This window comes from Aedes albopictus, chromosome 1 (assembly GCF_035046485.1).
Source record: "Aedes albopictus strain Foshan chromosome 1, AalbF5, whole genome shotgun sequence".
Taxonomy (NCBI): Eukaryota; Metazoa; Arthropoda; class Insecta; order Diptera; family Culicidae; genus Aedes; species Aedes albopictus.
This window is the reverse complement of record NC_085136.1, coordinates 157,759,176-157,785,645: the sequence shown is the minus strand read 5'-3', so window position 1 is coordinate 157,785,645 and position 26,470 is coordinate 157,759,176. Positions and strand designations below refer to the sequence as shown.

The 26,470-nt window shown below is 38.7% G+C and overlaps 1 long non-coding RNA gene across 1 annotated transcript; it reads right to left on the bottom strand.

Moving 5' to 3' along the window:
* Positions 1-1,488: 1,488 nt before the first annotated feature.
* On the bottom strand, positions 1,489-1,796 carry LOC134285846 (uncharacterized). The gene is made up of 2 exons (XR_009996788.1): positions 1,665-1,796; positions 1,489-1,561 (listed from the first exon to the last, which is right to left on the bottom strand). It is a non-coding gene; the product is annotated as an uncharacterized LOC134285846 (long non-coding RNA).
* Positions 1,797-26,470: the final 24,674 nt, after the last annotated feature.

The window sequence follows — 26,470 nt, the reverse complement described above, 5'->3', positions numbered from 1 at the left end:
TAAATTAAAAGCTGAATACAATACCATTCGATCATCTGAATACAGGTTCTGCGTCAGATTGATGAAATTCAAGATATTGGCGAGTTTTAGGGACGATCTTCTTGAATTTTGGCATAATTCCCAAATTTTTTTGAAGAAATGTATTTTTTCAATAAGAAAAACCTAACTTAAAAATTCTTTCTCGACGTTTATTTGACATATCATATGTAGGAGAGTTACAGTAAAAATTTCAGCTCAATCGGAGCATTGATTACTGAGAATGAGATGTTTGAAGTGAACGACTTTGCCTAAAAATAGAACAAAAATCGATTTCAAATCATCAACCTTGTATGGAAAGTCGAAAAAAATTCCGCTCTACTGTAATTTTTTTCTTTCGCGTTTTCGAACTCAGGGCATGATTCTACACCTAAAATGATCATCAGCTTACCGAGTTCAAAAATGCTGTAAACTAGTGTAATGAACTCTGGAAAACATTTGACTTTACTTGAAATTTTTAACAAGAAAAAAAGTTATAGCGATTTTATTTTTTCCACGATTTTTTAGTAAATTTATCTATTTTTCATGTGCATCCCATTACTTTTTCAATTTAATGCCGACTATTTGGTAGCGTTCCTTTCAAACATAAATATATTCAAGTCAATTAGAGGGAATTTAAATAAACTATAATTACTATCTCGATTTTTGAAACGATGATGAAGTTTTGGATAAATTGGTGTTATATTAGAAAAATATTCTAATTATTATAATTTTCCTTCGTGTAAAGAATTTTAAGTTTTGTCAAAAGTTTTTAATAGCTTATTATATAAGTCATAAATGATCAAAATTTCATTGCATTCGGTCAATTGAATCCGGAGATAAAACAGCTCAAAGTTGGCTGTCGTATAATTATACCTTCTTCTAGAACCTTTATAACTTCGTGTAGAATAGCCCGATCTTTTCAAAAAATTCACCACTGATTCACAACTAGTTGATGAACTTACTGTAAAAAATTGAGAATATTTGATGCCTTTTTCGAAAAGTTACAGCGAGTTGAACATTTTTTGAAAAGTGAAAATTTTACCTGTCCCAGTTATTTTGAGTATCCCCTGCAGGTATTGGCTTAAGGAATTGATAGCCTACTTTCAATAAATCGTATGTTTTATTGAAAAAGAGCATTTTCATAAAAGTTTCGTTTATTAAATCCAACTTTAGGATATCATATTGAAGTAATACAGTGATTTCGAACCTCATATTGTATCTAGTATACATGTCATGCATGAATGTTTGACAATATATCTCATTGCGCTACGAAACACAGCTGTGGAAAAATCGATTTATGTCAATGTTCATGAAATTTCAATTTTCAAGAACTACATGTCATTTAATAGCTAAATAATAGCAGATTACGATATACCATTCGATAGCAGAAACTGATTCAATGTACATAAAATGCTTGTTTGAACATTTCATGAGGTCGGTCAAGCCGATCAATCTTACCCCGCTGATCAATCACGCAAAAACGCCTTCGCTCAAAAATGTGTTCGGCCTGCACATTTTTAGTAAACATCCATGCCGCACATGACTGTGTTGGAGACACACATTTTTTTTAAATTGCTCGTACGCTCACATGAGCATGTATTTTGCAATAATTTCGACATGGCAACCTCACTGGGTTTATAAACCACCTTCAAATACCGAAAAATATTGATATTTTGCAAAAATGTGAGCGTATGAGCAATTTTAAAAAATGTGTGTTTCCAACACAGTCCCTGTGCGGCATGGGCGTTACTCAAAAATGAGAGCTTTTGTTTTAGAGAGATGATACCCCGTTTTACGGTACTCCTAAATCTGTTACCACGCCACCTTCGGTACTTGCAACGTCGCCATTGAGGTGCTCATCGTAATGCTGCCGCCGTCACCTCACGCTCGCTTGTGAGAATATTCCCGTAATTATCTCGGCACATGTCGGCTTGTGGCACGAAGCCTCTGCGAGAGCGGTTTAGCTTCTCGTAGAACTTTCGTGTGTCCTTAGCGCGGTACAGCTCTTCCATCGCTTCGCGATCTCGTTCCTCCTGCTGGCGCTTCTTCATCCGGAAGACTGAATTCTGCCTGTTCCGCGCCTGTTTGTAACGTGCCTTATTCGCTCTCGTACGGTGTTGCAGCATTCTCGCCCATGCTGCATTCTTCTCGTATTTCAACTGTTCACATTCGCCGTCGTACCAGTCGTTTCTGTGATTCGGAGTCGCGAAGCCTAGCGCTGTAGCCGAGGCACCTATATTCGCACTGCGGTATGTGCGGACATTGGTTATATTCGAGAAGAATTTACTGTCGATTAGAACGTGGTCGATTTGGTTTTCTGTTTGATGGTCGAGTGATTTCCAGGTGGCTTTGTGAATATCTTTGCGGGGGAAGAAGGTGCTTCGGACTACCATACCACGGGAGGCTGCAAAGTTTACGCATCGCTGGCCGTTATCATTCGATACGGCGTGCAGGCTATTTCGCCCGATTACCGGTCTGTACATTTACTCCCTTCCTACCTGCGCGTTCATGTCGCCGACAACGATTTTCACGTCACGCGGCGAGCAACCATCGCATGTTTGCTCTAGCTGCGCGAAGAACGCTTCTTTCTCGTCATCGAGCCCCCCCTCGTGTGGGCAGTGGACATTAATGATGCTGTAGTTGAAGGAACGACCCTTAACTCTTAACATGCATATCCTAGCGTTGATCGGCTGCCACCCGATCACATGTTGTCGCATCTTGCCCAACACTCTAAATTCTGTTCTCTGTTCATTGGTGGTGTCACATTTTTGGTAGAAGGTAGCCGCTCGATGCCCGCTTTTCCACATTTTCTGTCCAGTCCAACAAAGTTCCTGCAACGCCACGATGTCAAAGTTGCGGGGATGTAGTTCGTCGTAGATTATCCTGTCACATCCTGCGAAACCTAGTGACTTGCAATTCCATGTTCCAAGTTTCCAATCGTAGTCCTTATTTCGTCGCGTGGGTCTTTGCCGATTGTATCGAGTCGTATTTTCTCCTATGTTATTCACAATGGGGATTTTTACGGGTGGCTTATTGGGCCTACGCCAACACTCCTGTCTCGCCGGAGAGCCATCGTGCCAGTTCTGTTTAACGTCCCAACCAACACTGGGATGACCACCTTGGATCTAGCTGGGCGTGGTGCAGCGTTTCTTACTCAGCCGCTGGATGCCAGAACAGACGCTGTTTGAGCCGCACCTCCTTGGTGAACAGACGCTCGGGTCGTACCTCGTCAATCTAGCTGAATTCAGAAGGACAACAGTGCCCAGGCTGCACTACCAGCTAAGCACACAACTCTTAGCTGGCGGTCTTTGTCATCGCTTGACCCGTGGAAGCATGAGGTAGGAACTTGTGATGACCAGAGCTATGTTGGACGCTCTCCTTATCGGCTCACCGTTTTGCAGCCCATAATACCTACACTGTTTGAACCATTTCATTGCAAAAAACGAGAATCGATCACCTCACCATACAAATATCCAGCTCCCCAAGCAACACACATGTTATATAACAGTCAGGGCAGCGCAAGTTTTGGTTGTATAGAAGTTTATTTTACGTAATTCTAACACAATGTTGAAATAACGTCGAATTAACTTCTATACAACCAAAACTTGCGCTGTCGTAACTCTTATATAGCATGTGTGTTGCTTGGGTCACTACTTTCAATCTAGTACTTCACATCCTGATGCGTCCTGATGATATGTAACGCAAAAAAAAAAAATAAACAGGAGAATGGAGGGCAGCAGTATTTGTCATTAACCAAAACGAAAAACGCCTCTGTGCACATTCAATATTTATGAAGAGCCCTTCATTTCGGCTTTCCAAATAGCAAAGATGATTAAACCTTTAGCAGCTAGTTTTAGGTGAAAGCGTAAATGAGGAAACTGTAGTTGAGCAAATATAACATCAAGGTAACATGCTTGGTTTTCACCCAAAAAAAAATGCACCGTTGTTCCACAATCGAATTTCAACTTTGTCCAACTTTTCGGCAGAAACCAACCACTCCAACTATGCGACGTATTCTTCGCGAGATGATCCAACAACAAAAAACACCGGCTTTACACTCTTCAGCTTCCAACGTCAGACCAACACATTGCTGGCTAAGATATTCCGCCTTACAAATTTCTCCACTCTTTCCAACTTTTTCCGCTATTATCAGTTTATTTTTTGTTCGTTTCCTCGTGCTTGCAGAATGAAATGGGCTGATCATGCGCACATTCGCCTTTCTGGAGGAGAGTTTCCTGTCCTGCATGGGGGACATTCATTTGGGAGTCTACGAAACAGGCGATGAACCTCTCCCCGGAATGCAATTCCGAATGCGGTGTTCGGTTGGGAACTCAGTGAACCCGCCGGTCACGTTCGGTCACAGTTCGCGGATGGCACACATATCGCGCGAAGGATTAGGAGTGCAAAATGTTTGGAATTTGCAATCATTTGCAGTACTTCATCAGCTGTACCGTCGGTCGGATGTGCAAAACCATAACGGAATATACGCGGATGTTGGCTTAACTCTCAAATGAGGTACTTTTGGTGCAGCTCCAGAGAGAACTGCTGCAGCAGCAGCAGGCTTCATCAGATCAGCCTACTCGGTGATTGGAGATCGAAGTGAAAGTGATACATTTGTGGACCCCCCGTGTGAAGCCCTGGCTAAGGTTGGTAGGCCCACCTCGGTGCACTCGACAGGCGACAATCAACATGAGATGTGCAACCAAATTTTAATTGCTCTCAATTAATGTGTTAATCTACTGCTGATTGATTGAGTACAGCGGAGTGGCATTTTATTGGTTTGTTTGCTTGTGTGTCAAGTGTATGTGTGCTTTTTTGCGCTGTTTCACAAGTGAAGAGTGATAAATCATTTTACTGTTCGTGCTGTTTCTCACGTTCCGGAGTGCGGCGAAGGGGGCACGTGAAAGTGCAAAGTACATAATCAAGCAGATCAAACGCGCGGAATTCGATTTCACGAATCAGAAACGAGTATTTAAATGGTGTTGTGATTTTTGCTCAATCCAGGCGTTTTGCGGTCGGAGAAACAATACTGCTGGATATTGGTGTCAGTGTGCTGCTTCTGAGAAAATTACTCCGCATTTTCCGGTTCATCTGGTTGCGGGATTCATCGTTGGAATATCATACCGTGCCAAGCTTGTGAGTGTTCCACTATATATTAGCTACCTTTACCGTGTTTGCTTCCGTTCAGCAGGAGTTGGTTTGTCGTCTAATACCGATTGAAGTCTCTACATTTTCTACACACCTCCATTTTTATTTAGTTTAAAGATCTGATCTGCATTCTACGTTAGCGAAGGGCTCGCGTGAAATGTGATGTTTATACTTTTGAAATCATTGGTATGTACCTAACTCACAAAAACTATCAAACTAGATAACCAAATACAACATGCCTTCCATGCAATGCATATGAAAAAAAAGTTTGATCTATTTGTCAGTGATAATAGATTGCTTAAGTAGGTCATGGGCGTAGTCAGAGGGGGGCAGGATTTTATCCTCAATTATCAAACATTTTTTACTCGAGAACTACAGAGAATATCGCCAAATATTTCTTCAAGTGAACCACTTCAATCTTAAAATAGAGTTTTATCAAATAACATGCTTGGTTGAATGGTTAAATTTTGTGATGTTTATTTATGGAATACAAAAATAGTATGCCAAATTTTCCAGATATGCCAGATCCGGTTGCGGTAGGGAAAAAGAAGGACCTTGTAAAACCATATGTTGCTATAGAGTGCGGTTATGTGCTGATTCTACACGAATTTTCTCCAGTATTTAATTCAAACAAACGTCATTTTAAAAGCAAAATATCTGAGATTTCTTTACGAATCCTTTCAAGGACAACTTAAGAAATCCTTTTTTTTGCATTTATTCAAGAACTTCTTCAGGGATTCTTTCAAAAATTCCACAAGGGACTTCTCCAGGAGTTTCTCCTTCGTGTATTTTCCCATGGGCATCTTGCAAAGTTCCGATAGCGATTGTTTCGGACTTTGTTACAAGAAATCCTTCAAGAATTCCTCCCATGATTTCTTCAGACATTTTCGCAGATACTTCTGCAAGGATGCATCGACGAATTCCTCCTGGAATTTGTCCATAGATTCCTTCAGTGATTCCATAATGGATTGCTCCAGAGAGTTTTTCAAGAATTCCTCTATGGGGTTCACCAGACATTCCTCCGGGAATATCTCCTTAGATGTCTATAGAGGTTCCGCCAACAATTGTTCCAGTGTTTTTTTTTTTTCGAGGGTTCCTCCAGGAATTTCTCCAGGGATTCCCAAAGGAATGTCAACAGAAATTCTTTCAGGTATGTTTGCAAGTGCTCCTTCAGTCCCAGAAACCCTTACAGAAAATTTTACCGGAGATTGACTAAAAAATAAATCCAGGAGTTCCTATAAAAATTGTACAATACATTCTTATACAAAGTCCATACAAAGATTCCAACAATAATTCGTCCAAAAATGAATTCCTTCATATTTTTTTTTCCTACAGAAACTCTCCCAGAAATTTGTTGAGAGCGCTAGCTAGGGATTTCCAAAAGAATTCCTCATGGGGTTGCTTCCGAGATTCGTCATGGGATTTGTTTAGGAATTCCTCCAGGTTTTCGTTCAAGAATTCCTCCAGTGTTTCACCCGGGAATTTCTTCTGTGTTTCTTCCAGGAACAACTCTAGGGCAGCGTTTCTATAACTATGGGTCGCGACCCACTGGTGGGTCACGGACAGAATTTTGGTGGGTCGCGAATGTTTGGGTGATATTGTAATAAATGTCTTAAATATCTTACGTCAGCTAGACATTTTATAATGTACAAATACTTCATTGGAGGATTGACAGAGTTATTTCTCTACTATCTGCGTTCTGGAATCGATTCTAAAATTATGAGTTTTCAATCAAAGGGATTTTTATTGTTGCTTGCAGTTTGCATTGCCAGTTAGCAGTTCAGCAATTAAAATATCTAAAAAAAAAATCAAAAATCAGTAAAAAAAAATTTGACAACATACTTTACCTTTACCGAACTTAAGTAAAGCTTAACTTCGATGAAATTCTGCTGAATATCGATAATCTGAACTTTTACGGAAATCAGAACAACTGAAAAGTGTTTTCAATAAATTTATAAATAAAATAAGTACCTAAGTACGGAGGATATGACTAAAATTTTCAAGAGGATTCAGCAGTACTATAATTCTAAAAACTCTACTTGATGTTCATCCGCACGCTGTAAACATTTGTTGCATTTTCAACCCAAACTCTCGTGTTAAAGTAGATTTTAAAATTCTGCAGAAGTACAAAATTGCTATTATATTATCAAAGAATTTGTATGATATGTGTTTTTTTTTGTTTATTTCTAGAATATGTGAGAGAATACCTACAACCTGTAGTATTGCTTGGAGTCAGACTTGATTAGAAACTTATCTCAAACTCTTTAGACTAAAAGTTTACCGAAACTAAACACTTGGGTACCTTAACCTTTCATAGACTTTTTCCAAAAAAACGAAAAGAGCACTAAAATTAATAAAAATATTTTTAAGTTTGGAAACTTCGTAACGTAAGTTTATCAAATTCTTTAAAAGTGATAAAATGTATTTATTAAAAAGCCCGTCAACATTTCCCAAAATAACGTATTTTATGAAAATACGTTCTGGTGGGTCGCGAAAGTGGGTCGCAAGTTGAAAAGTTTGAGAACCCCTGCTCTACGGATTATTTTAAAAATTGCATCAAGGATTCCTCCAGGAACACTTTTTAGAATTCTTTCAGGAGTTCCTCTTCGAATTCTTTCAGGAATTCCTTCAGAATTTAATCCAGCAATTCCTCCTTGTATTCTTTAAGGAACTCCTTTAGGAATTAATTCAGTACTTCTTCCAGGGATTTCTCCGAAAATTCCTCTAGGAGTTCATCTAAAGATTCTTCTAGAAATTCCGTCAGAAATTCCTCTAGTAAGTTCTCCAGGAGTTCCTCTGGAGATTCCTTTAGTAATTCCTACAGGTATTCCTCTAGTATATCTTCCAGGGATCCCTCCAAGAATTCCTACAATAATTGTTTCAGAGATTCCTCAAAGAAATCCTCCAGAGTTTCCCCAATGTATTCCTTCAGGACTTCCTCCAGAGATTACTCAAGTAATTGCTTCCAGAATTCTACCAAGAATTCCACTAGAAATTCCTACAGAAATTTATCCAGGAAATCTTCAAGGGATTTTTTTCAGAGACTCCTACGGGAATTCCTCCAAAGATTTCTTCAGGAATTACTTCAGGGAATCCTCCAAAAACTCCACCAGGATTTCTTCCAGGAAATTTTCCAGGCATTCTTCCAGGGATTCCTCCTTAGATTCTTGCAGAGATTCCTCCAGGAACTGCTTCAGGACTTCTTCAGGAGTTTCTCCTCGGATTGCTTCAGGAGAAGATTTTCCTGGGATACCTCCAGAAATTCACGTAGGCACTCCTTCAGGATTTCATCCAGGAATTTCTCCAGGGTCTCGTCGAGGAATTCCTCCAGGAATTTCTTCAGGCATTTCTCCTGGATTTCACCTGTAATTAATCAAAAAACTCCATCATAAATTATGTCAGCAATTCATCCAGGAATTTCTCCAGAAAACTCTTCAAAAGTTCTTCCAGTATTATCTCTAGGAATTCCTTCTAGATTTTTTTGAGGAAATCCTCCAAGAATTCTTCCAGGTTTTCCTCCAAGAACTGCTGCAGGGATTCCTCTAGGGATTCCGCTAAAAAATTTTCAAAAAACTTCTTCAGGGATTTCTTCAAGGATTCCTCTAGGGATCCCTTCAGAAATTTCTTAGAAGATTTCTCCAGAAATCCCACCAGAAATTTCTCTAGAAATTCCTCCAGGAATTTCTCAGGAGATTCTTCAGAAGTTTTTCACAAAGTTTTCCTAGAGATTCTCCCAGAAATTTATTCAGTAATTGTGGCAAGCATTGATCCAAGGATTCCTTCAGCAATTCCCAAAATTCCTTCAGCAATTTCTCTAGAAATTTGTCCAGGAATTGCTCCTGGACATCCTTCAGAAATTATGTCAGAAATTTCTCCAGGAATTTTTGCAGAAAATCTTTCAGGGATTTTTTCATAATTTATGGATTCTTGCAGGAAATTTTCCAGGAATACTTTCAGGAATTTTTCAGGGATTCCTTCAGGCATTTCTCCAGGAATTTTACCTGAGATTCCTTCACGAGTTGCTTCAAGGTTTCCTCCAGCAATTTGTTCTCGAATTTCTCCAGCGATTTTCTCTCTAAGGATTCTTCCAGCGAATGCTTTAAGGAATTCTTCCAGGGAATTCTCAAGGAATACATTCAGCAATTTTTCAGGAATTCCTCCAGGTATTCATTCCTCTAGAGATTCCTCCAGGGACTCCTTCAGAAATTCCTTCGAGGATTTCTCCAGGAATTCCTCCAGAAATTCCGCCACACATTCCTTTTAAGATTTTCTAAAGAGATTTTTTCAGAAATAGAAAAATAATAGAAATCTACTATTTCCTCTAGAGATTTCTCTAGAAATGTATCCAGTAATTATTTCAAGAATTTCTCCAGCAATTCCTCCAGGAATTTCATAATTTCTCCCTCCAGCTATTTCCACAGGAATTACTCCAGAATTTGATCCAGGAATTTCTTCAAGGATACCCCCAAGGATTCCTTCGAGGATTTCTCAAAGCATTCCACTAGAAATTCCCGCAGGAACTTCTCAAGGGATTTTTTCAGAAAAATGACAGAAAATAAACAGAATTCCTCTGGAGATTCATTTAGAAGTTCATTCAGTAATTCTTTCAAGTATTCTTCTAGAGGTTCCTCCGCAATGTTCACAGGAATACCTCTAGGCTCCAGGCATTTCTTCAGGATTTTATAAAGGGATTTCTCCAGGAACATTTACATGAATTCCTCCAGAAAATACCACAGAATTTTTTTCAGGAATTCTTCCAGAAACTTTTCCAGAAATTGCTCCTGGACATCTTCCAGAAACTATGTCGGCAATTTCTTCAAGAATTTCTTCAGGAAATCCTGTAGGAATTTCTTCAGAGATACTTCCAGGAAATTCTCCTGGAATACTTTCAGGAATTTTTCAGGGATTCCTCCAGACATTCCTCCAGGTATATTCCCAGAGATTCTTCCAGGAAATCCTCCCGAAATTCCTTCAAGGGTTCTTGCAGGAATTTCTCCTGGAATTTCCCTAGGGATTTTTTTTTTTCAGATATTTCTCCAGCAATTCCTTTCACAATTCCTCTGGAGATTTCTCCAGGAATTTTCCAAAGGATTGTTTCAAGAATTCATCCAAACAATTTTTCCAGGAATTCGTGTTGGGTCTAATTCAAAAATTCTTCCAAGAATTCTTCCATGAATTACAGCAAGGAATTTGTTCAGAAGATTCTCCAGGATTCTCTCTAAAGACTTCCCTAGGAATTGCTTCAGGGATACCTCCAGCAATTCCTTCAGGGATTTCTCCAAGAATTCCTCCAAGTATTCCTTCTGAAATTTCGTCAAGAGATTTCTTCTGAATTTTTTCTAGTGATTGCTCTCAAAATTCCTCCAGGAAATTCTCCAGAATATTCTCCAAAGAATCCTACAGAAATTCATCTAGGATTTCTTCTAGAATTTTCTCATGAGATGTCTTCAGATATTTCTCTAGGTATTCCTCCCATAATTTATAAAGGAAATCCTCCAGCTAGACTTTTAGAAATTCTTCCAGGGATTGCTCCAGGAATTCCATCAGGGATTCTACAGGGCTTCTACCAGGCATTCCTGTAGGAATTGCTCCAGGGATTCATCCAGGTGTTTCTTTAGGGTTTTATGCAGGAAATCTTCTATGGACTGCTCCTGGAATTCCTTTAATGATTTCTACACAAATTTCTCTCAGGTTCTCTTAAAAAATCATTCAGGAGTTTATTTGGAAATGTCATTAATCATTCAATCATCCTTTTAGGGTAAACCCTAGGACTTCTCCAGGATTACCTGATGTTTTTTTTTATTATTTCAAGAATTTCTGGAAGAATTCCTCCAGCGTAGTATTGGAAGATAACTTTAAAGGACTTATACTGGAACCAGGAAATATTAGGTTATTTAAGAGCTCGTAATTTCCAAAAGAGTTCAACTATAATTTCTTATGAATGTTTTAGACATCATCAAAAAAAATCAGAGCAAACTAATGCACAAGTGAATAAAAATCCTTAACCTTCCAGAATTGTTTTTTTTGTTTAGAGAGACTTTAGGTCATTCGTCTCTGCTTCACCGCTACTAGCATCGAATTGCGTTTAGCTATTAAAGCTAGTAGGTACAAATTTGCCAAGGGTGCTTGCCCTCCTCCCCCCCCCCTTGACCGAAAAGCTGGCTACGCCCTTGAGTAGGATGAAATGTGATCCTCAGTTTTATAAGAAGGCGCTGTAACACCCTTTTGCGATTCTATACAGAATGCCCGTCTATATGAACAACTTAGATAAACTATTTGAAACATATGTTTCGAAAAACTATATTGATTTTTTTTCAAAATAAGTGTAAGGAATTGTGAAAAAATAAACAAACAAAACTTATAGCAAAAAATGTTGTATGCAACTCGTTGCAAAACTCGATTTTTACAACAGTCGTCGTATTTATCCAACTTGGCAAGCCTCGTTGGATAAATGTACAACTCGTGCTGTAAAAATCATCATTTTGCAACTCGTTGCATAAATAACTATTGTGTTAGCTGTGTTGAGTAACATATTAGAATTCAGGGATTCCGAATTTAGCCATTAATACTTACTTACTTACTTTTAGTCCCGAGCACCCACGGTGGTGCGAAGGGCCGAATTGAAAGATCTCCATCCTGAGCGATTGCCAGCCATCGCCTTGACCTTCGGCCAGGTCAAATTTCTGTCGGCTTCGTATTTCACGGCTAACGTTGTTGTCTGCCATTGATAAGAATCCTAGGTAGACGAAGTCCTCCAACACCTCGAAAGAGTCCCCCATCAATCGCAACACTGCTGCCTGGTATTGCGCTGTCGTTCTTGTTTTTACCTGCCAGCATGCCCTTCATTCCTGAAGCGTTCACCACAGAGTTTCCTACTTCTCATGTGTCCATGAATGTGACAGCGAGCCTACCAACAAATTGTCTCCTAAGCTCTTAAAAATCGCAGAGTGCTGCGCTGACAGGAGACTCACGAAAATCCTGCGGGTGCGAGCCAGGTACACAGTTCCCGGGGAGCTCGTCTCCTGTGCTGCGTGTGATGTTGGTAGCGAAAAACAACTTCTTGGTAACGAAGAACCTCAACAGCTCCGTACAGCTCAAGTGGCTGGTTGATCTATACGATTCGACTAGGGACTATCAATGCAAAGGTTAAGGTATCAATTCTTGCTCGTTTAGGATGTTTTGTCATGAAATACCCAACTTCAATCAGCGCATGAGACGAAGCAAGCTTGGCACATCTTGAAAAAATGAGGCGCGACACTTTGAGTCTCAAAATGTACTGCCACCATTCCAAATGTTATAGCAATAATATCTTTTTTTTTTAGTTTTTTTTTTGTGTATTTTAAAGCAATAATATCTTTTTCATCCACAAAACAGACAAACTAGCCGGATTTCGTGAAAATCTTGCCCCTGTTATTGGGTCATCTCGTCGCAAAACACCTTCCAAACGATATTAAAAAGCGGGCATGAGAGTCCGTCTCCATGCTGTAGTCTCTGGCGAGATTCGAAGGAACTAGACGGATCACCTGGAACCCCGCATTTTTTTTACACTGTCCATTGCTGCTTTGATCAGTTTTATGAGCTTTTCGGAGAAGCCGTTCTCGTCCATGATTGACTATAGGAAATCAGTACATATGCTAACCGAAAGATCAGCTATGGCTTTACTGTCTGTGTTACAAACAAATGAATGCTAATCGAATAAACAACTTGGTTTCTTGTTGTTTCTAAGATCAAAGATTTTCCCGTCCCTCGATATAAACTTACAAGAAAGGATTTCTCTGCTAAATCCAATTATTCCCCTCTCCCCCAAACCACCCCCACTCTTTCGGGGATTAGAGAAACAATTTGCCAACAATTTCACCCCTTGATTGAATAGCACCGTTTTGCACTTCCTGTCAGCAAAACAACAAGCAATTATTAATTTGAATGATTGGTCATAACTTTCCCTTAGCACGAACACCGTTCGTTGTTGCCTCAGACGTACGCCAAACCAGAACAAGTGAGGCGGGAGCAAATGCCACCCGAACGCAGAACAATAGCCAAGAATCACTTTCCCCAGGCAACCGGCGGCAAAGCCAAGCGCAAACTTGGGTGACCACCATCAAAATCAACTTCATCATATCGTTCGGTCTGAACCTGAGGGCGTCCTGTCTGTATTTCCCATCTCAGCCCCCTACGTCCAGTCAGACTGACCGTCACCATCGCCGCACACCGGTCGAGTTGCCGGCTCCAGTCGGAGAAAATTATTCATACGAGCATCGTCGAGGCGATAAACTAATTATGTGTATACACACAAACAAAATCGGTGCCGGTCAACTCCAGGGAATACGGAAGGCGTTGCCAATTGGAGGCACCCTAGCTTTCCGAACTAATTGTTGCTAAGCTCCGGTACCGTCACCACATGCCGTTCGAATTAAGCGGTAGCTTAACATATTAATTTAGTGTTTTTGTTTCGCCGACCTTTGGTGGATAGTTGATTGCATGTTTCGGATGTTTAACAAAGTTAAAACAAACTGTTGTAATCGGAACGATGAAATTAGATTTAAACTGTTCGGGAAACAACGATGGAGGCAAGCTTTGACGTGTCAACTGAACGATTGAAATATGAGTCACAATTTCGATGGAATCGATGAATTGATTATCATTCCATCAATAATGGGATACTGCAAGCTAAAAACTCATAATAAAAACCACGAAATTCCTCAATAAAAAAAACACAATTTGAATGACAATAAGGTCTGTTTACAAGACCACAAGGTTGATATTGGATAACCTGTGGTGTTTATTTTGATTACATAATGGTATCCTTCAAATTGTTATGAAGCACATTGCACACTTACAATGCAATATCATGACCTTTTTCGTTTTGGTTTCGTTATTTCGTTATATTTCGTTATCTTGGCTTAACGTCCCAATGGGGATAATGCTTGCTACTCTGGCAAGTGTTTTATGGGTAATTCCACAGTTATCAACTAAGAGTTTCCTCTACCAATGACCTTTTTGCATATGTATATTGCGTTGCAGGTTCGAAGGTACTCTATGCCCAGAGAAGTCAAGGAAATCTGCATTACGAAAAGTTTTTGGACCGACCAGGAGTCAAACCCGTCATTCTTAATATGGTCGTGTTGAATGCACACGCCCTCACAACTGTGGTTATATGAGCCTCACGCATTAACTCATTACGGTTAAAGTATGCCACACTCATTAAAAGCGTCTGATTTCTTCAGGAGTATCCCAAATCCATAAAAAAAAGTGTTTGCAGTAAGCTGTACCAAAAAAAATCAATGTTCGAGAAGTCAAGGTGCTCAATCTCAAAATTAAAGATATACATACATATATGCAGCATTTTTGTAGAACATTTCCATTTTCTCAAAAAGGTTTCGCCAGTTCGATTTTTTAACCTTCTTCGTGCATTAGCTGACGCTCACCTTACTGATGTAGTGTACGTTTAGGGGTCATAATGACTCCCCCACCCTCCGCCACAATGCACCACTGGTGTTAAAGTTTACTTTTAAAACTGTCAAAAAATCATTTTTTCTATATTATTTTTGACTCTCTCCGAGATGAACCAGCCCAGGGCTGAAAATCTCATAAATAAAGATAATAATAATAATTGACTCTCTGGGATTCTTCTCGAATGAAATTCCTGAAACCCCAACAACTCAGTGTCACTCACAACAGTGTCTGGTTCTAGGTCTGGTTGGTCTATGCGATACGACGAGGGACTCTCAATGCAAAGATTAAGGTTCCGATTCTCGTTCGTTTAGGAAGTTTTTGTCGTGAAATTTTCTAATTGAATCAGTTTATAAGACGAACGAACCCATGGCCATCTGCTTATGAAACAAACGTGTGATCACTTGGTTTCTGAAAAATCTGTATAATCTGTATCATTTTCAAAAATCTGTAATATTTTTATACAGAATTCTGTATGAAATACTGCGAGAAAATTTGCATGATTACAGAAAAATGTGTATATGTGGCATCACTGATTGCGTTTCTGTCAAGTATTGATAAACTTTCACACAAAACAGGCGCGAAACAGACTGCACATCATTTCTGCGAGCCTGATCGATTTGAACAAAGTGGGCGAAATATCGGAACATAAGTTGACAAAGGTGTCTATGCTGCAGGCCCTTAAGGATAAAACGGGATATTGTTAATTCCTAAGAAGAAGGCACAAAGAATGTGTCTGAAACGTCGGATGAAAGCATAAGACACCGTTTATAATTGCAACAGACTGGAAGCCATTATGCCGAATCAACATATCGCAGTCTTATCTCTAGGAAATGTTACAGCTTTATCCAAAACTTCACCGTGCGGCAAATCTTTCAAAAAATAATGTCACCACCTATTCATCGACTTCAAGGCGGCGTAAGACGGTATCCACCACACAGACGATCTGTCTAATGCGTCCGAATTTTCCAGGAATACTTTCAGGAATTTTTCAGGGATTCCTTCAGGCATTTCTCCAGGAATTTTACCTGAGATTCCTTCACGAGTTGCTTCAAGGTTTCCTCCAGCAATTTGTTCTCGAATTTCTCCAGCGATTTTCTCTCTAAGGATTCTTCCAGCGAATGCTTTAAGGAATTCTTCCAGGGAATTCTCAAGGAATACATTCAGCAATTTTTCAGGAATTCCTCCAGGTATTCATTCCTCTAGAGATTCCTCCAGGGACTCCTTCAGAAATTCCTTCGAGGATTTCTCCAGGAATTCCTCCAGAAATTCCGCCACACATTCCTTTTAAGATTTTCTAAAGAGATTTTTTCAGAAATAGAAAAATAATAGAAATCTACTATTTCCTCTAGAGATTTCTCTAGAAATGTATCCAGTAATTATTTCAAGAATTTCTCCAGCAATTCCTCCAGGAATTTCATAATTTCTCCCTCCAGCTATTTCCACAGGAATTACTCCAGAATTTGATCCAGGAATTTCTTCAAGGATACCCCCAAGGATTCCTTCGAGGATTTCTCAAAGCATTCCACTAGAAATTCCCGCAGGAACTTCTCAAGGGATTTTTTCAGAAAAATGACAGAAAATAAACAGAATTCCTCTGGAGATTCATTTAGAAGTTCATTCAGTAATTCTTTCAAGTATTCTTCTAGAGGTTCCTCCGCAATGTTCACAGGAATACCTCTAGGCTCCAGGCATTTCTTCAGGATTTTATAAAGGGATTTCTCCAGGAACATTTACATGAATTCCTCCAGAAAATACCACAGAATTTTTTTCAGGAATTCTTCCAGAAACTTTTCCAGAAATTGCTCCTGGACATCTTCCAGAAACTATGTCGGCAATTTCTTCAAGAATTTCTTCAGGAAATCCTGTAGGAATTTCTTCAGAGATACTTCCAGGAAATTCTCCTGGAATACTTTCAGGAATTTTTCAGGGATTCCTCCAGACATTCCTCCAGGTATATTCCCAGAGATTCTTCCAGGAAATCCTCCCGAAATTCCTTCAAGGGTTCTTGCAGGAATTTCTCCTGGAATTTCCCTAGGGATTTTTTTTTTTCAGATATTTCTCCAGCAATTCCTTTCACAATTCCTCTGGAGATTTCTCCAGGAATTTTCCAAAGGATTGTTTCAAGAATTCATCCAAACAATTTTTCCAGGAATTCGTGTTGGGTCTAATTCAAAAATTCTTCCAAGAATTCTTCCATGAATTACAGCAAGGAATTTGTTCAGAAGATTCTCCAGGATTCTCTCTAAAGACTTCCCTAGGAATTGCTTCAGGGATACCTCCAGCAATTCCTTCAGGGATTTCTCCAAGAATTCCTCCAAGTATTCCTTCTGAAATTTCGTCAAGAGATTTCTTCTGAATTTTTTCTAGTGATTGCTCTCAAAATTCCTCCAGGAAATTCTCCAGAATATTCTCCAAAGAATCCTACAGAAATTCATCTAGGATTTCTTCTAGAATTTTCTCATGAGATGTCTTCAGATATTTCTCTAGGTATTCCTCCCATAATTTATAAAGGAAATCCTCCAGCTAGACTTTTAGAAATTCTTCCAGGGATTGCTCCAGGAATTCCATCAGGGATTCTACAGGGCTTCTACCAGGCATTCCTGTAGGAATTGCTCCAGGGATTCATCCAGGTGTTTCTTTAGGGTTTTATGCAGGAAATCTTCTATGGACTGCTCCTGGAATTCCTTTAATGATTTCTACACAAATTTCTCTCAGGTTCTCTTAAAAAATCATTCAGGAGTTTATTTGGAAATGTCATTAATCATTCAATCATCCTTTTAGGGTAAACCCTAGGACTTCTCCAGGATTACCTGATGTTTTTTTTTATTATTTCAAGAATTTCTGGAAGAATTCCTCCAGCGTAGTATTGGAAGATAACTTTAAAGGACTTATACTGGAACCAGGAAATATTAGGTTATTTAAGAGCTCGTAATTTCCAAAAGAGTTCAACTATAATTTCTTATGAATGTTTTAGACATCATCAAAAAAAATCAGAGCAAACTAATGCACAAGTGAATAAAAATCCTTAACCTTCCAGAATTGTTTTTTTTGTTTAGAGAGACTTTAGGTCATTCGTCTCTGCTTCACCGCTACTAGCATCGAATTGCGTTTAGCTATTAAAGCTAGTAGGTACAAATTTGCCAAGGGTGCTTGCCCTCCTCCCCCCCCCCTTGACCGAAAAGCTGGCTACGCCCTTGAGTAGGATGAAATGTGATCCTCAGTTTTATAAGAAGGCGCTGTAACACCCTTTTGCGATTCTATACAGAATGCCCGTCTATATGAACAACTTAGATAAACTATTTGAAACATATGTTTCGAAAAACTATATTGATTTTTTTTCAAAATAAGTGTAAGGAATTGTGAAAAAATAAACAAACAAAACTTATAGCAAAAAATGTTGTATGCAACTCGTTGCAAAACTCGATTTTTACAACAGTCGTCGTATTTATCCAACTTGGCAAGCCTCGTTGGATAAATGTACAACTCGTGCTGTAAAAATCATCATTTTGCAACTCGTTGCATAAATAACTATTGTGTTAGCTGTGTTGAGTAACATATTAGAATTCAGGGATTCCGAATTTAGCCATTAATACTTACTTACTTACTTTTAGTCCCGAGCACCCACGGTGGTGCGAAGGGCCGAATTGAAAGATCTCCATCCTGAGCGATTGCCAGCCATCGCCTTGACCTTCGGCCAGGTCAAATTTCTGTCGGCTTCGTATTTCACGGCTAACGTTGTTGTCTGCCATTGATAAGAATCCTAGGTAGACGAAGTCCTCCAACACCTCGAAAGAGTCCCCCATCAATCGCAACACTGCTGCCTGGTATTGCGCTGTCGTTCTTGTTTTTACCTGCCAGCATGCCCTTCATTCCTGAAGCGTTCACCACAGAGTTTCCTACTTCTCATGTGTCCATGAATGTGACAGCGAGCCTACCAACAAATTGTCTCCTAAGCTCTTAAAAATCGCAGAGTGCTGCGCTGACAGGAGACTCACGAAAATCCTGCGGGTGCGAGCCAGGTACACAGTTCCCGGGGAGCTCGTCTCCTGTGCTGCGTGTGATGTTGGTAGCGAAAAACAACTTCTTGGTAACGAAGAACCTCAACAGCTCCGTACAGCTCAAGTGGCTGGTTGATCTATACGATTCGACTAGGGACTATCAATGCAAAGGTTAAGGTATCAATTCTTGCTCGTTTAGGATGTTTTGTCATGAAATACCCAACTTCAATCAGCGCATGAGACGAAGCAAGCTTGGCACATCTTGAAAAAATGAGGCGCGACACTTTGAGTCTCAAAATGTACTGCCACCATTCCAAATGTTATAGCAATAATATCTTTTTTTTTTAGTTTTTTTTTGTGTATTTTAAAGCAATAATATCTTTTTCATCCACAAAACAGACAAACTAGCCGGATTTCGTGAAAATCTTGCCCCTGTTATTGGGTCATCTCGTCGCAAAACACCTTCCAAACGATATTAAAAAGCGGGCATGAGAGTCCGTCTCCATGCTGTAGTCTCTGGCGAGATTCGAAGGAACTAGACGGATCACCTGGAACCCCGCATTTTTTTTACACTGTCCATTGCTGCTTTGATCAGTTTTATGAGCTTTTCGGAGAAGCCGTTCTCGTCCATGATTGACTATAGGAAATCAGTACATATGCTAACCGAAAGATCAGCTATGGCTTTACTGTCTGTGTTACAAACAAATGAATGCTAATCGAATAAACAACTTGGTTTCTTGTTGTTTCTAAGATCAAAGATTTTCCCGTCCCTCGATATAAACTTACAAGAAAGGATTTCTCTGCTAAATCCAATTATTCCCCTCTCCCCCAAACCACCCCCACTCTTTCGGGGATTAGAGAAACAATTTGCCAACAATTTCACCCCTTGATTGAATAGCACCGTTTTGCACTTCCTGTCAGCAAAACAACAAGCAATTATTAATTTGAATGATTGGTCATAACTTTCCCTTAGCACGAACACCGTTCGTTGTTGCCTCAGACGTACGCCAAACCAGAACAAGTGAGGCGGGAGCAAATGCCACCCGAACGCAGAACAATAGCCAAGAATCACTTTCCCCAGGCAACCGGCGGCAAAGCCAAGCGCAAACTTGGGTGACCACCATCAAAATCAACTTCATCATATCGTTCGGTCTGAACCTGAGGGCGTCCTGTCTGTATTTCCCATCTCAGCCCCCTACGTCCAGTCAGACTGACCGTCACCATCGCCGCACACCGGTCGAGTTGCCGGCTCCAGTCGGAGAAAATTATTCATACGAGCATCGTCGAGGCGATAAACTAATTATGTGTATACACACAAACAAAATCGGTGCCGGTCAACTCCAGGGAATACGGAAGGCGTTGCCAATTGGAGGCACCCTAGCTTTCCGAACTAATTGTTGCTAAGCTCCGGTACCGTCACCACATGCCGTTCGAATTAAGCGGTAGCTTAACATATTAATTTAGTGTTTTTGTTTCGCCGACCTTTGGTGGATAGTTGATTGCATGTTTCGGATGTTTAACAAAGTTAAAACAAACTGTTGTAATCGGAACGATGAAATTAGATTTAAACTGTTCGGGAAACAACGATGGAGGCAAGCTTTGACGTGTCAACTGAACGATTGAAATATGAGTCACAATTTCGATGGAATCGATGAATTGATTATCATTCCATCAATAATGGGATACTGCAAGCTAAAAACTCATAATAAAAACCACGAAATTCCTCAATAAAAAAAACACAATTTGAATGACAATAAGGTCTGTTTACAAGACCACAAGGTTGATATTGGATAACCTGTGGTGTTTATTTTGATTACATAATGGTATCCTTCAAATTGTTATGAAGCACATTGCACACTTACAATGCAATATCATGACCTTTTTCGTTTTGGTTTCGTTATTTCGTTATATTTCGTTATCTTGGCTTAACGTCCCAATGGGGATAATGCTTGCTACTCTGGCAAGTGTTTTATGGGTAATTCCACAGTTATCAACTAAGAGTTTCCTCTACCAATGACCTTTTTGCATATGTATATTGCGTTGCAGGTTCGAAGGTACTCTATGCCCAGAGAAGTCAAGGAAATCTGCATTACGAAAAGTTTTTGGACCGACCAGGAGTCAAACCCGTCATTCTTAATATGGTCGTGTTGAATGCACACGCCCTCACAACTGTGGTTATATGAGCCTCACGCATTAACTCATTACGGTTAAAGTATGCCACACTCATTAAAAGCGTCTGATTTCTTCAGGAGTATCCCAAATCCATAAAAAAAAGTGTTTGCAGTAAGCTGTACCAAAAAAAATCAATGTTCGAGAAGTCAAGGTGCTCAATCTCAAAATTAAAGATATACATACATATATGCAGCATTTTTGTAGAACATTTCCATTTTCTCAAAAAGGTTTCGCCAGTTCGATTTTTTAACCTTCTTCGTGCATTAGCTGACGCTCACCTTACTGATGTAGTGTACGTTTAGGGGTCATAATGACTCCCCCACCCTCCGCCACAATGCACCACTGGTGTTAAAGTTTACTTTTAAAACTGTCAAAAAATCATTTTTTCTATATTATTTTTGACTCTCTCCGAGATGAACCAGCCCAGGGCTGAAAATCTCATAAATAAAGATAATAATAATAATTGACTCTCTGGGATTCTTCTCGAATGAAATTCCTGAAACCCCAACAACTCAGTGTCACTCACAACAGTGTCTGGTTCTAGGTCTGGTTGGTCTATGCGATACGACGAGGGACTCTCAATGCAAAGATTAAGGTTCCGATTCTCGTTCGTTTAGGAAGTTTTTGTCGTGAAATTTTCTAATTGAATCAGTTTATAAGACGAACGAACCCATGGCCATCTGCTTATGAAACAAACGTGTGATCACTTGGTTTCTGAAAAATCTGTATAATCTGTATCATTTTCAAAAATCTGTAATATTTTTATACAGAATTCTGTATGAAATACTGCGAGAAAATTTGCATGATTACAGAAAAATGTGTATATGTGGCATCACTGATTGCGTTTCTGTCAAGTATTGATAAACTTTCACACAAAACAGGCGCGAAACAGACTGCACATCATTTCTGCGAGCCTGATCGATTTGAACAAAGTGGGCGAAATATCGGAACATAAGTTGACAAAGGTGTCTATGCTGCAGGCCCTTAAGGATAAAACGGGATATTGTTAATTCCTAAGAAGAAGGCACAAAGAATGTGTCTGAAACGTCGGATGAAAGCATAAGACACCGTTTATAATTGCAACAGACTGGAAGCCATTATGCCGAATCAACATATCGCAGTCTTATCTCTAGGAAATGTTACAGCTTTATCCAAAACTTCACCGTGCGGCAAATCTTTCAAAAAATAATGTCACCACCTATTCATCGACTTCAAGGCGGCGTAAGACGGTATCCACCACACAGACGATCTGTCTAATGCGTCCGAATCTCGCGGAGGACTGCGACAACGTGATTTTCATGCCTGCTGTACAATATCGCCCTAGAAGAGGTCAACAGCTGGACACGGTTCTTACAAAATCCGGCCAATTTGTCTACTGAGCGGATTGCATGGATATATGTAGTTGCTTGAACATTTGGATCGGCTGCAGAACTGTACACCCACCTGATTCAGGTTCAGAACGTGAAGCAGTAAAAATCGAACTGATGGCGTACACATCAAAAACAAAGGCGGAGCCGTGAACGACAGGCTAAGCATCGGCAACCGTAAAAATCCCTCTCGCACCAAATTTACCATGTTCAAAACGCTGATAAGATCAGTGGTTCTCTACCTACGGGCACGAGACCTGGACTATGATCGAGGAGGACATGCAAGCACTCGAAGTGTTCGAGCGTCGGATGCTTAGGATCATCTTTGGCAAGAACGGTGTGTAGCTGCGAAGAATAAACCACTGTACTCTACGGTGAACTTAGCGTACGAAAGGTCGCAAACACTGGAAGGATACTATGGGCAGGGCATCCCGAGTAGAAGGGAATAACAACAGCATAAGAAGTTGTGTTATTTGGGCAAAATAACTTAATAATAAAACCGATAATTTTTAAGTTATTAACATAACATATTATGTTAGAAACTTGTCTGTCATAAGCGGCAAAATAACAAATATAATAACAAAAAAATATTCCTGGAAAACTATTTTGTTTTGTTAGTTTCAATAACAACTTAATAACAGTGAATTCGGAAAATATTTCAACAACAAATTTTGATATTAATATGTTATTAATAATAATCGGAGAGCAAAAAATGTTATTTGATATCAAATTCAGTTTTTAAGTCATTCTAAGAGATTTGAAGTTGGTTCACTACAACGCAAGAAAATTGCACTCTAGTATTTTTTATATTTTCCATTCCATTCTACAAAGATTTCTCCAAAAAAAATTGCTGGAATTTCTCCTGAACTTCCTCTGATGGTTTCTTCAGGACTTTCACCATCAATTTCTGCAATATTTTCCTAAAATTCCTCCATCGATTTATCTAAGGATTACGTCAGAAACTTCTTCTGTGTTTATCAAGGGACTTCTCTGTGTTTTTTTCAGGAATTTGTTCTTTAACTCTACCAGAAATTCCTCGACAGATTTCGTCATAAACTTTTCCATAAATAGGGGAACTTACGTATTCTCGGCAGTTTTGTTCTCTTCGTCATGGGGGTTTTTTTGACACCTGTAGGTCTCAGAATTGGCCTCAAATCCTTCCCAACCAAGCTGAGTTACATGCCAAAATTTCAGGTAATTCGGCTCACAAAAACCCCCCATGACGAAGAGAACAAACCTGCCGATAATACCCATCGTCACCCTAGATCCCAAAAATCTTCCAGAGATTTCTTGGAGAGTTCTTCTACGGAATCTTTCACGGATTTTCTCTAGAAATTCCTCCAGAATTATGCATAGTATTCCTTCTAGGATTTCTTCAGAATTCCCTGTGATAATTTGTCCTGAAGTTCATCTTAAGATATCTCTGAAAATTTCTTTGAGGATTTCACCAAGAGCTTTCTCAAAAAAATCTCCAAGAATATTTCAAAAGATTGTTCTAAGAACTCCACTAATTTCTCAGAAGAATTACTTTTGGAATCTCTAAGAAAATTGCGCCAGGAGTTCTTTTAAGACCTCTCCAGGGATTTATCGAAGGGTTCCTCCAGAATTTTCATGTGTGTTTCCAAATACTATTTGAGGTATTCTTCAGAGGATGTGTTCAGAAATTGTCTTCTTAATTGAATACAAAAATGGAATAAAACAAAGGGATAGGTCATAATTGTTGAATTGTTGCTTTGATTTCAAAATTTGTTACTGTTATGCTACTGTTGATAAGTTCATCAATAGTATAAACATAACAAAACTTGAACTCCAACAAAACATATTATTTAAATGTAACTTAATGAATGTATATAAATAGCTTGACTATTATCTTGTACCGACTTTTCGATCCCTTTAAGCAGAATATCCTCTTCGAATGAGTGTAATCAGTTTCGTCACGGTGTGTTGTTTAGAACAACTTTATAATAAAAAAATAAGTAAGTCTGAAATTTTGCCCAGTGATACTTTGGGCCATTCCCTTCAATTTGCTGGGTCGGTTGAAAACATCTATCGGGGGGTCTAGAACAAAAAATTTTTTTGAAGGTTTTTCATGCAAAAACAGTTAAAAGCGCATATTGTAAATTATTGCATCTCCTACAAATATTCACAATCTTTTTGTCTTTGAGGATAGAACCATAAAATTTTCAGGCGTTTCGAAGTAGTATGCATAGATGACTGTGTGAAAATTTCATTAAAATATGTTGAATGGTTTTTAAATAATAGCAAAACTATCAAACGCATTCTAAAACACTAAGCTTAGTAGCAAAAGTCCAACAAAATATCTATATTTTTTATATAATAATAAATGAAAATTTTTTAATTCTAAGGACCTTGAGTCATTATGATGGCGGTATGTACTGTGAAAACTTGTTTTTCAAATAATGAACAATTCCATAGTCAAATACTTGAAAGGAAAACACACACATTGCCATTATGTAGCTTTTGACTAAAGTATTAATTATTTATCTCAAGAACGCGGTTTTGCGTATACATGTTCATTTTTTTCATTTTTTTAAATGATTTAGGTCTTATCTAAGTATCAGATTGCAAGCGAAAGGCTTTAGGAGAGCGTGGCGCAATAATTTGGATTACAAAAAAACTGTTTGTTTTTTTTCGAAAGATATAGATTTATGTTGAAAATATTCTACTAGTCAACGACGCCCTAACAATGATCAATCACTCTTCCTCATGCTTGGAGGAAACCACAGAAAATATTTTTGAGACATCATATGCAAATCGATAAGACTATTTAAACCATTGTTATCAAATTGTTTTTCCTTGGCTTTATGCTGAACAGCCTAATTTTCATGCCTAATGTAGAAACATTTTCAATAAGTACTCCGTTCTTTTAACTCTTCTTTCAGAACTTATTATCAGTTATTTGTTAATAAATGGTGGCATAAGTAATAAGCATCATATTGCTATGAAATTTAAAGACAAACCTAAGTTTAGGTCCAACAGCTATGTCAAATATCGTGGAATAATCCGGAAACTATGTTTAGTACCGTAAAGTTGCCCTTGATCGAATATTGCCCAACTGAATTCTGTTTTGAATCCAGTTCTCGTTATTGTGTCCTGTCTTGGTTTAATGTGGACTCATACCCACAACTTCAATGTTATTATGAGGTCATTAACGGAGTTAACTTGTTTTTATTCATTGACTAAGGTGAAATATTATTTAATTTTGAGCTTGTAAACATTATTTCCAAAATAATTTAGTTTCTTTACTTTTTCTTCGAAACAGAGACGTTTCCCAATCCTCGAGTGCTTTTCTTGGCTTACCAAACAACATTCAAATATTTTCTTTAGGGAAGGCCGACATGCTCAGCAATCATGATAATTGTGTTTATTATAGGATCCGTAATAGAGGCATACTACTTGTACTTGTGAACATGTATACGCAAAACCTCGTTCTTGAAATAAATAATTAATACTTTAGTAAAAAGCTACATAATGTGTGTTTTCCTTTCATGTATTTGACTATGTATCTGTTCATCATTTAAAAAACAAGTTTTCACAGTACTTCCATCATAATGACTCAAGGTGTTTAGAATAAAATATGTTTCATGTATTATTGTACAAAAAATGTAGATATTTTGTTGATCGTTTGCTACTAAGCTTAGTATTTTAGAATGCGTTTGATAGTTTTGCTATTACTTGAAAACCATTCAACATATGTCAATGAAATTTTCACACAGTCATCTACGCATACTACTTCTAAACGCCTAAAAATTGTATGGTTCTATCTTCAAAGACAAAAAAGTTGTGACTATTTGTAGGAGATGCAATAATTTACAATATGCGCTTTTAACAGTTTTTGCATGAAAAACCTTCAAAAAAATTTTTTGTTCTAGACCCCCCGATGGATGTTTTCAACCGACCCAGCAAATTGAAGGGAATGGCCCAAAGTATCACTGGGCAAAATTTCAGACTTACTTATTTTTTTGTTTTAAAGTTGCTCTATAAACACACCGTGTCGTACCTTTTAATTCCGCCCTATGTTGCTTATCTTTTGACAGATACGCGTATTTAGAATACTGCTTGTAATCTTCCTCAGTGTCAGTGGATGTGGTAGTCGAAATACGCGTATCTGTCAAAGGATAAGCAACATAGGGCGGAATTAAAAGGTACGAAACTTATTAAACTCATTCGAAGCTTGATTATAATAAAATGAGATTGTCCAACAATTGTTTTTATGGAAAAGCTATGCCTTGATAATTCAATAATAACAAAACAAGATATAAAAACAGGTTATGTAATTTGGTAGTTATTAAT